Here is a 10577-nt window from a genome sequence, read left to right on the forward strand (position 1 = left end):
ACTTATTTTATGAGACATACTCTCCTTGGACCGCCGAGTGTTGGTCAGAAGGGCTGGTTCTACGCCAGGTGTGAGAAACTCACTCAGTATTTCCTTATTGCACAATCTGGAACCACGCAGACATGTTTTCTACGTATAAATGCAGGATGACGGAAACTAGAAACGAAATAAACTGTGCAATTTCGGGGCGAGGGGGTCCTTACACCTATTGACGATACCAGTCGCCCCCTGATAATTCCAATATTTCAACTCAAACACTGTACGTGTTCAAAGAAAAAAGACAGCTACTGTTTTTTTTCTAAGCAATTTTCCATTCTTGGGCAGCCCGCGACTCCATATATGATTCAAAGATTATCTGTACAGCGCAGATACTGGATGTATGGGCGCGCGTTGTATTTGCTCCACATTATGCGGCTCATCCCCTTCACCAGTTAGAAATTGGCTCCGCTGGATGCTGTAGACAGAAAATTGCTCTTCGGAAATGAGGTAATTACCAATAGACCCCTTCGCATCTTGAGCGGTTATGGCGTCGAATCATGTTTAATGGCTGCTTGCAGGTGGTGTTTTAACTGTATTAGAACTTTCTTTGTTTGCAGCAGATTTTTTGGAAAGGAATGAGCGCGAGGGTTGACAAGCTGTGACCAAAGTGACAACTCCGCACTTGTGTGGCCTAACTTACTACTCCTGCCAGCACTCACAGTTATTCAGGGGCTTTATTTGTACCGGTGCCACACTGTTTAAAACAAATGCAGACTCAAAGGTTTTGATGAATACCTTCAATAAATGTATTGCTATCACAATATCCCTTAATGCATATGGGACGGCCTCTTACAAATTTGATACACCTTAAAATTGATGCGCGCGTGTTTGTTTATTTCTTTCATGACGATGAAATACATCCGAAGTGTCTTTAGCTTTTACAGTTCTTTAAGCTTGTGGTTTTTTTTGTGAATAGCGTTCGAAGAAACACGAACTGTCTTCAGGTTTCACAGTTCTTTGCGCACAGTTATTCCGCCCCTTTGTTTGTACCGGTGCCACACCACACACACACACACAAACACAACCAAACCACACACACACACACACACACACACACACAACCACACACACAACCACACCCGACCACACACACAAACACACCCATACACACACACACAACCACACACAACCACACACACAACCACACCCAACCACACAAACACAACCACAACCACACCCAACCACACACACACACACCAACACACACACACAACCACACACACAACCACACACACAACCACAGAACCACACACACAACCACACACACACAACCACACACACACAACCACACCATCAATGCACAGTTTCACCAAACACAGACAACATCAGTCCTCAGAGCACGCTTTCATCGTGCACAAACACCCCCAGCCATCAGTGCATGCTTTCACCAGGCACTAACACCACCAGCCGTCAGTGCATGCTTCCACCAGGCACACACCACCAGACGTCAGTGCACGCTTTCACCAGGCACACACACACCACCAACGGTCAGTGCATGCTCTCACCAGGCACACACACACCACCAGCCGTCAGTGCACGCTTTCACCAGGCACACACACACCACCAGCCGTCAGTGCACGCTTTCACCAAGCACACACCACCAGCCGTCAGTGCACACTTTCACCAGGCACACACACCACCAGCCGTCAGTGCATGCTTCCACCAGGCACACACACCACCAGCCGGCAGTGCACACTTCCACCAGGCACACACACCACCAGCCATCAGTGCACACATCAATTGTTAACGCATCCACAATTAACTATTGTAGCAATCGCAGTATGGCACACTTTACTTTTACGTAATAATCAAAGTGGAGGGAAAAAGAAGCTATGGTCCATCCGGCTTCCAATGGTTAGTTATAAATCAAGGGGGGTGGAGAATGGACCACTTGTCCTGTGTAACCAGGGTCTTTCGATCCGTCATAAAAAACCCTCATACATGTACACAGGTCGATGGCGGTATATTTTGATTCTCCGCCTTTGTGTACTGTTTCAGCATCATCATTGGGTCTTTTTCTTTGTAAAAATGCTGACCTCCACCTGGAGGAAGACCTGCTGGTACTCTCAGTAGTGGTCAGAGATAAGGGTAAAAAAGTGCTCGTGCTCTTGTGAAATAATTAAAATCCCTATATCACTTGTATCCTCAATGATTTATTAGGGAGGCAGTGATGTGGGAGGTTAAAATAATTGTCGTGCGTTTCTAAGAACGAGTTACTGATCTCACGCACTGTTTAGGGTCAACATGTTTCAGCTCTCTGTATATTCTAGGGGCTTTCGTCAGGACCGAAGTTAAGTATGTGGGGCCCCTTTGGGCTCTGGAATGAGAGGTGTACTCACCACTCTTGAGTCAGTAGGTCAGACCAATAGTATCTGTACCTTGAAAGAAAAAGGAGAAAAGTGCAGTTGTACATGAAACTTAATACATTTAATAGTTTCAGGAGGAGATTGCTGAAACAGAATAACTCAGTTTACCACATTGGGAGTGAGTTCCTTGCTTTCACCAGGCACACACACACCACCAGCCATCAGTGCACGCTTTCACCAGGCACACACACACCACCAGCCGTCAGTGCACGCTTTCACCAAGCACACACCACCAGCCGTCAGTGCACGCTTTCACCAGGCACATACACCACCAGCCGTCAGTGCACGCTTCCACCAGGCACACACACCACCAGCCGGCAGTGCACACTTCTACCAGGCACACACACCACCAGCCATCAGTGCACACATCAATTGTTACCGCATCCACAATTAACTATTGTAGCAATCGCAGTATGGCGCACTTTACTTTTAAACATATTAATCTAAAGCGCAGTATGCCACCACTGCTACAAAAAAAAAAATACAAATTTTTTTGGCCTACAGTTTATAGACTTTTGTTGCAATTGGTGTTGCAATATTTAGCAATGCCAAAAGCTAAACCGTAATTAATGTGAGACCTATTGCATTGCAAATGCTTGTTTCTTTTGCCTCTCAGACTGCTGAGTAGAAAGAAGACACATGTTCTACCAAACATGAAGATTCTTTTGCTGTTGTCAACCAAAGGGCTGCCCTCAGCCTCTTTCTTGATCTCCACATCTTCCTTTCCAAGGAGAAAACTTGGTGGTAACACACTTGTGCAAATCCCCTCATAGGAGGTTTAACTACCTGAGCCAAAGGTCCAATAGTGGCACATTAGAAGGTGTTTGAAGGTCTTTTTAAAGGTGGCATTACAGAGTGCATAACATAGTGGGTTGATGGTGCTGTTGATATAGCAAAGCCAATACCCAATCGACCACATTGTCTCTGGCACACATATCTGGCAGAAAGTGCTGATTAGGACCATGACATTGTATGGTGTCCAGGTGATGAGGAAGGCCATCAAAATAGCAAAGATTGTCTGAGTGACTTTTTTTTCTCTGGATGTCTGTTGATGCTTCTTCCTGATCTGGTTCTGTGTGCTTGTGGCAAATGTGCAAGCCACATTTAATGAACTACTCTTTGGCAAAGCATTGGAGACATCAGCTGGCAAAATCTCAACAACTGTAATATGCTCACTGCTGGTTTGCTCAATGTCAGTTTTGCTGTTTTGTAGTTCGAATGTTTGATTTTTACACTGGTGAGTGGGATTGTGGTTTGATGCCAGGATCTCCTTGTCACATAGGAGTTTCTCCGTTGTGTTTTGCATGTTGCTAAGTGTGCTGGACACTGTGGAGTTTTCCTTCTTCTCAGCAAATGGATTATCTTCAATATTTACATTTGGAGCCTTTGCCACCACTGTCAGTTGCTGGTCTTGAATGTAACTTTCTTCTATTAAAGATCTCTTAGGGATGAAGGGATTTTTATTCCTACGTTTTTTAACCTCATTTTGGCTTCTTCCGACTCTGCTCTTGCTAGCAATTGAGATATGTATGTACAGCACAAACATGATAACTATTGGTAAGTAAAAAGCAGCAATGGCAGTGCCAAATGTTACTGCTGGGTTAGAAAAGAATTGAATGTAGCATGTGCCATCGGGGACTGTCCTCTTACCAACAATAAACTGCCAAACCAAGATGGCGGGTGCCCAGAGCACAAATGACAGAATCCAGGCAGATGCTATCATCATACCTGCCATCTTGGTTGTCCTCTTCACAGGGTAGGTCAGTGGTTTGGTGACACAGAAGTATCTGTCACAGCTGATGATAAGCAGGTGCATGACCGATGCATTGCTCACCACATAGTTAAGAGCTAACCAAAGGTCACACACCAAAGGCCCAAGCGGCCAATAACCTTTGATATTGTAGACGATTGTGATACGTTCGCCAATTAACCCTGCGAAGTAAAAGCTATTGTTATTTTCATCACACACACGCAATACATGCAGCGAAATTGCTACAGTTGGTGTAATATTATTGGGTTCCAGCCTGTGAAATAATCTTAAGAGGGACAACGTTGCTCTTGGTGCGAGAGCGGAGTTTTAATACCGGATTCAGTGTCACAAAATCACGCCCTGTCACTAAACTCGGTGCCTCAGTTGTAAGTCCAAGTCAGAAGGGTGCGTACGGCCCGAGGTTGGTGCAGTGTCCTGCACCAGACAACTCCCGGCTGGAAGTCAGGCCGGTAGCACCCAGACAGGGTCACTCACCGTTCGTACATGCACCACTGAGAGAATATAAAGGATCTCTGTGGAGGGCACTACTCTTCACAGGATAAATCTACTTATTTTATGAGACATACTCTCCTTGGACCGCCGAGTGTTGGTCAGAAGGGCTGGTTCTACGCCAGGTGTGAGAAACTCACGCAGCCCTGTTATTGTATTTCCTTATTGCACAATCTGGAACCACGCAGACATGTTTTCCACGTATAAATGCAGGATGACGGAAACTAGAAACGAAATAAACTGTGCAATTTCGGGGCGAGGGGGTCCTTACACCTATTGACGATACAAGTCGCCCCCTGATAATTCCAATATTTCAACTCAAACACTGTACGTGTTCACAGAAAAAAGACAGCTACTGTTTTTTTTCTAAGCAATTTTCCATTCTTGGGCAGCCCGCGACTCCATATATGATTCAAAGATTATCTGTACAGCGCAGATACTGGATGTATGGGCGCGCGTTGTATTTGCTCCACATTATGCGGCTCATCCCCTTCACCAGTTAGAAATTGGCTCCGCTGGATGCTGTAGACAGAAAATTGCTCTTCGGAAATGAGGTAATTTCCAATAGACCCCTTCGCATCTTGAGCGGTTATGGCGTCGAATCATGTTTAATGGCTGCTTGCAGGTGGTGTTTTAACTGTATTAGAACTTTCTTTGTTTGCAGCAGATTTTTTGGAAAGGAATGAGCGCGAGGGTTGACAAGCTGTGACCAAAGTGACAACTCTGCACTTGTGTGGCCTAACTTACTACTCCTGCCAGCACTCACAGTTATTCAGGGGCTTTATTTGTACCGGTGCCACACTGTTTAAAACAAATGCAGACTCAAAGGTTTTGATGAATACCTTCAATAAATGTATTGCTATCACAATATCCCTTAATGCATATGGGACGGCCTCTTACAAATTTGATATACCTTAAAATTGATGCGCGCGTGTTTGTTTATTTCTTTCATGATGATGAAATACATCCGAAGTGTCTTTAGCTTTTACAGTTCTTTAAGCTTGTGTTTTTTTTTTGTGAATAGCGTTCGAAGAAACACGAACTGTCTTCAGGTTTCACAGTTCTTTGCGCACAGTTATTCCGCCCCTTTGTTTGTACCGGTGCCACACCACACACACACACACAAACACAACCAAACCACACACACACACACACACAACCACAACCACACACACAACCACACCCGACCACACACACACAAACACACCCATACACACACACACAACCACACACAACCACACACACAACCACACCCAACCACACAAACACAACCACAACCACACCCAACCACACACACACACACCAACACACACACACAATCACACACACAACCACACACACAACCACACAACCACACACACAACCACACACACACAACCACACACACACAACCACACCATCAATGCACAGTTTCACCAAACACAGACAACATCAGTCCTCAGAGCACGCTTTCATCGTGCACAAACACCCCCAGCCATCAGTGCATGCTTTCACCAGGCACTAACACCACCAGCCGTCAGTGCATGCTTCCACCAGGCACACACCACCAGACGTCAGTGCACGCTTTCACCAGGCACACACACACCACCAACGGTCAGTGCATGCTCTCACCAGGCACACACACACCACCAGCCGTCAGTGCACGCTTTCACCAGGCACACACACACCACCAGCCGTCAGTGCACGCTTTCACCAAGCATACACCACCAGCCGTCAGTGCACACTTTCACCAGGCACACACACCACCAGCCGTCAGTGCATGCTTCCACCAGGCACACACACCACCAGCCGGCAGTGCACACTTCCACCAGGCACACACACCACCAGCCATCAGTGCACACATCAATTGTTAACGCATCCACAATTAACTATTGTAGCAATCGCAGTATGGCGCACTTTACTTTTACGTAATAATCAAAGTGGAGGGAAAAAGAAGCTATGGTCCATCCGGCTTCCAATGGTTAGTTATAAATCAAGGGGGGTGGAGAATGGACCACTTGTCCTGTGTAACCAGGGTCTTTCGATAGTATCCGTCATAAAAAACCCTCATACATGTACACAGGTCGATGGCGGTATATTTTGATTCTCCGCCTTTGTGTACTGTTTCAGCATCATCATTGGGTCTTTTTCTTTGTAAAAATGCTGACCTCCACCTGGAGGAAGACCTGCTGGTACTCTCAGTAGTGGTCAGAGATAAGGGTAAAAAAGTGCTCGTGCTCTTGTGAAATAATTAAAATCCCTATATCACTTGTATCCTCAATGATTTATTAGGGAGGCAGTGATGTGGGAGGTTAAAATAATTGTCGTGCGTTTCTAAGAACGAGTTACTGATCTCACGCACTGTTTAGGGTCAACATGTTTCAGCTCTCTGTATATTCTAGGGATGTATGACGTTACAACGCACACTTTTACAACGCATGCACTTACAACGCATTTTTTACAACGCATAATCCATTACAACGCATGACATTACAACGCAGGACACTACAACGCATTTTTAAAAAATACCTTTACAACGCATTACCATTACAACGCATACTACCTTTACAACGCATACCATTACAACGCATAATATTAAATTACATTTAAGGTAAGTATTAGATAGTATAGGGGTAAAAATTACTATTCTAACTCCAGGGGGTGCATCAGTAGGGTAAGTGTTGGATAGTGTAGGGGTAAAAATTACTATTCTAACTCCAGGGGGTGCAACAGTAGGGTAAGTGTTGGATAGTGTAGGGGTAAAAATTACTATTCTAACTCCAGGGGGTGCATCAGTAGGGTAAGTGTTGGATAGTATAGGGGTAAAAATTACTATTCTAACTCCAGGGGGTGCATCAGTAGGGTAAGTGTTGGATAGTATAGGGGTAAAAATTACTATTCTAACTCCAGGGGGTGCATCAGTAGGGTAAGTGTTGGATAGTATAGGGGTAAAAATTACTATTCTAACTCCAGGGGGTGCATCAGTAGGGTAAGTGTTGGATAGTATAGGGGTAAAATTACTATTCTAACTCCAGGGGGTGCATCAGTAGGGTAAGTGTTGGATAGTATAGGGGTAAAAATTACTATTCTAACTCCAGGGGGTGCATCAGTAGGGTAAGTGTTGGATAGTATAGGGGTAAAAATTACTATTCTAACTCCAGGGGGTGCAACAGTAGGGTAAGTGTTGGATAGTATAGTGTAATATTATGCGTTGTAATGGTATGCGTTGTAATGGTAGTATGCGTTGTAATGGAATGCGTTGTAAAGGTAGTTTTTAAAAATGCGTTGTAGTGTCATGCGTTGTAATGTCATGCGTTGTAATGGATTATGCGTTGTAAAAAATGCGTTGTAAAGGTAGTGCGTTGTCAAAGTTGCGTTGTAAAGGTTGTTCCCCATATTCTAGGGGCTTTCGTCAGGACCGAAGTTAAGTATGTGGGGCCCCTTTGGGCTCTGCAATGAGAGGTGTACTCACCACTCTTGAGTCAGTAGGTCAGACCAATAGTATCTGTACCTTGAAAGAAAAAGGAGAAAAGTGCAGTTGTACATGAAACTTAATACATTTAATAGTTTCAGGAGGAGATTGCTGAAACAGAATAACTCAGTTTACCACATTGGGAGTGAGTTCCTTGCTTTCACCAGGCACACACACACCACCAGCCATCAGTGCACGCTTTCACCAGGCACACACACACCACCAGCCGTCAGTGCACGCTTTCACCAAGCACACACCACCAGCCGTCAGTGCACGCTTTCACCAGGCACATACACCACCAGCCGTCAGTGCACGCTTCCACCAGGCACACACACCACCAGCCGGCAGTGTACACTTCTACCAGGCACACACACCACCAGCCATCAGTGCACACATCAATTGTTACCGCATCCACAATTAACTATTGTAGCAATCGCAGTATGGCGCACTTTACTTTTAAACATATTAATCTAAAGCGCAGTATGCCACCACTGCTACAAAAAAAAAAATACAAATTTTTTTGGCCTACAGTTTATAGACTTTTGTTGCAATTGGTGTTGCAATATTTAGCAATGCCAATAGCTAAAACGTAATTAATGTGAGACCTATTGCATTGCAAATGCTTGTTTCTTTTGCCTCTCAGACTGCTGAGTAGAAAGAAGACACATGTTCTACCAAACATGAAGATTCTTTTGCTGTTGTCAACCAAAGGGCTGCCCTCAGCCTCTTTCTTGATCTCCACATCTTCCTTTCCAAGGAGAAAACTTGGTGGTAACACACTTGTGCAAATCCCCTCATAGGAGGTTTAACTACCTGAGCCAAAGGTCCAATAGTGGCACATTAGAAGGTGTTTGAAGGTCTTTTTAAAGGTGGCATTACAGAGTGCATAACATGCTGGGTTGATGGTGCTGTTGATATAGCAAAGCCAATACCCAATCGACCACATTGTCTCTGGCACACATATCTGGCAGAAAGTGCTGATTAGGACCATGACATTGTATGGTGTCCAGGTGATGAGGAAGGCCATCAAAATAGCAAAGATTGTCTGAGTGACTTTTTTTTCTCTGGATGTCTGTTGATGCTTCTTCCTGATCTGGTTCTGTGTGTTTGTGGCAAATGTGCAAGCCACATTTAATGAACTACTCTTTGGCAAAGCATTGGAGACATCAGCTGGCAAAATCTCAACAACTGTAATATGCTCACTGCTGGTTTGCTCAATGTCAGTTTTGCTGTTTTGTAGTTCGAATGTTTGATTTTTACACTGGTGAGTGGGATTGTGGTTTGATGCCAGGATCTCCTTGTCACATAGGAGTTTCTCCGTTGTGTTTTGCATGTTGCTAAGTGTGCTGGACACTGTGGAGTTTTCCTTCTTCTCAGCAAATGGATTATCTTCAATATTTACATTTGGAGCCTTTGCCACCACTGTCAGTTGCTGGTCTTGAATGTAACTTTCTTCTATTAAAGATCTCTTAGGGATGAAGGGATTTTTATTCCTACGTTTTTTAACCTCATTTTGGCTTCTTCCGACTCTGCTCTTGCTAGCAATTGAGATATGTATGTACAGCACAAACATGATAACTATTGGTAAGTAAAAAGCAGCAATGGCAGTGCCAAATGTTACTGCTGGGTTAGAAAAGAATTGAATGTAGCATGTGCCATCGGGGACTGTCCTCTTACCAACAATAAACTGCCAAACCAAGATGGCGGGTGCCCAGAGCACAAATGACAGAATCCAGGCAGATGCTATCATCATACCTGCCATCTTGGTTGTCCTCTTCACAGGGTAGGTCAGTGGTTTGGTGACACAGAAGTATCTGTCAAAGCTGATGATAAGCAGGTGCATGACCGATGCATTGCTCACCACATAGTCAAGAGCTAACCAAAGGTCACACACCAAAGGACCAAGCGGCCAATAACCTTTGATATTGTAGACTGAATATAGGTTCATAGAGAAGAGTCCAACAATCAGGTCTGCACATGCCAAGCTGAACAGGAAGTAGTTGTTAACAGTCCGCAGCTTCCCATTGACTTTGATTGACAGCATAACCAGAATATTGCCCATCACAGTGACCAAGCTGATGGTGCCTGTTACAGCAGCAATGAACATATGTTCTTTTCTTTCATATTGCTCTTGTGGGTCCTTCAAGAAGGCCTCTGTTCCATTCACTACTGTACCATTGTCTTTAGTGTGATTTCTCATCTGCCAGTACTCATTGGAGATATTCTTCAGCTGGTCTGTGGAAAAAGAAAAAGGAATTCCTTATCAAAATTTGCTTTTATGCGACTAAAACCTCTACAAGGACATCAAATCAGTACAATAAATCTATGAAAGAAATAAAATTTGAATATATACAATCTTTTTAACAAGGTTAATATGCGGTATTTGGACTGTGAGTGATATAATATTAGACAATGTATCATAAATTGTTATATCAAAACATGTTAGAACAAAGTCTCACTT

General features: G+C 44.2%; 2 pseudogenes; both read right to left on the reverse strand.

The window, feature by feature from the left end:
- Positions 1–3183: 3183 nt before the first annotated feature.
- On the reverse strand, positions 3184–8860 carry LOC146796855 (muscarinic acetylcholine receptor M4 pseudogene; annotated as a pseudogene).
- A 61-nt stretch (positions 8861–8921) lies between these two features.
- LOC146796856 (muscarinic acetylcholine receptor M4 pseudogene) lies at positions 8922–10340 on the reverse strand (annotated as a pseudogene).
- Between the last annotated feature and the right edge of the window lie 237 nt (positions 10341–10577).

The sequence above is a fragment of the Triturus cristatus genome, chromosome 10, assembly GCF_964204655.1.
Source record: "Triturus cristatus chromosome 10, aTriCri1.1, whole genome shotgun sequence".
Classification (NCBI taxonomy): domain Eukaryota; kingdom Metazoa; phylum Chordata; class Amphibia; order Caudata; family Salamandridae; genus Triturus; species Triturus cristatus.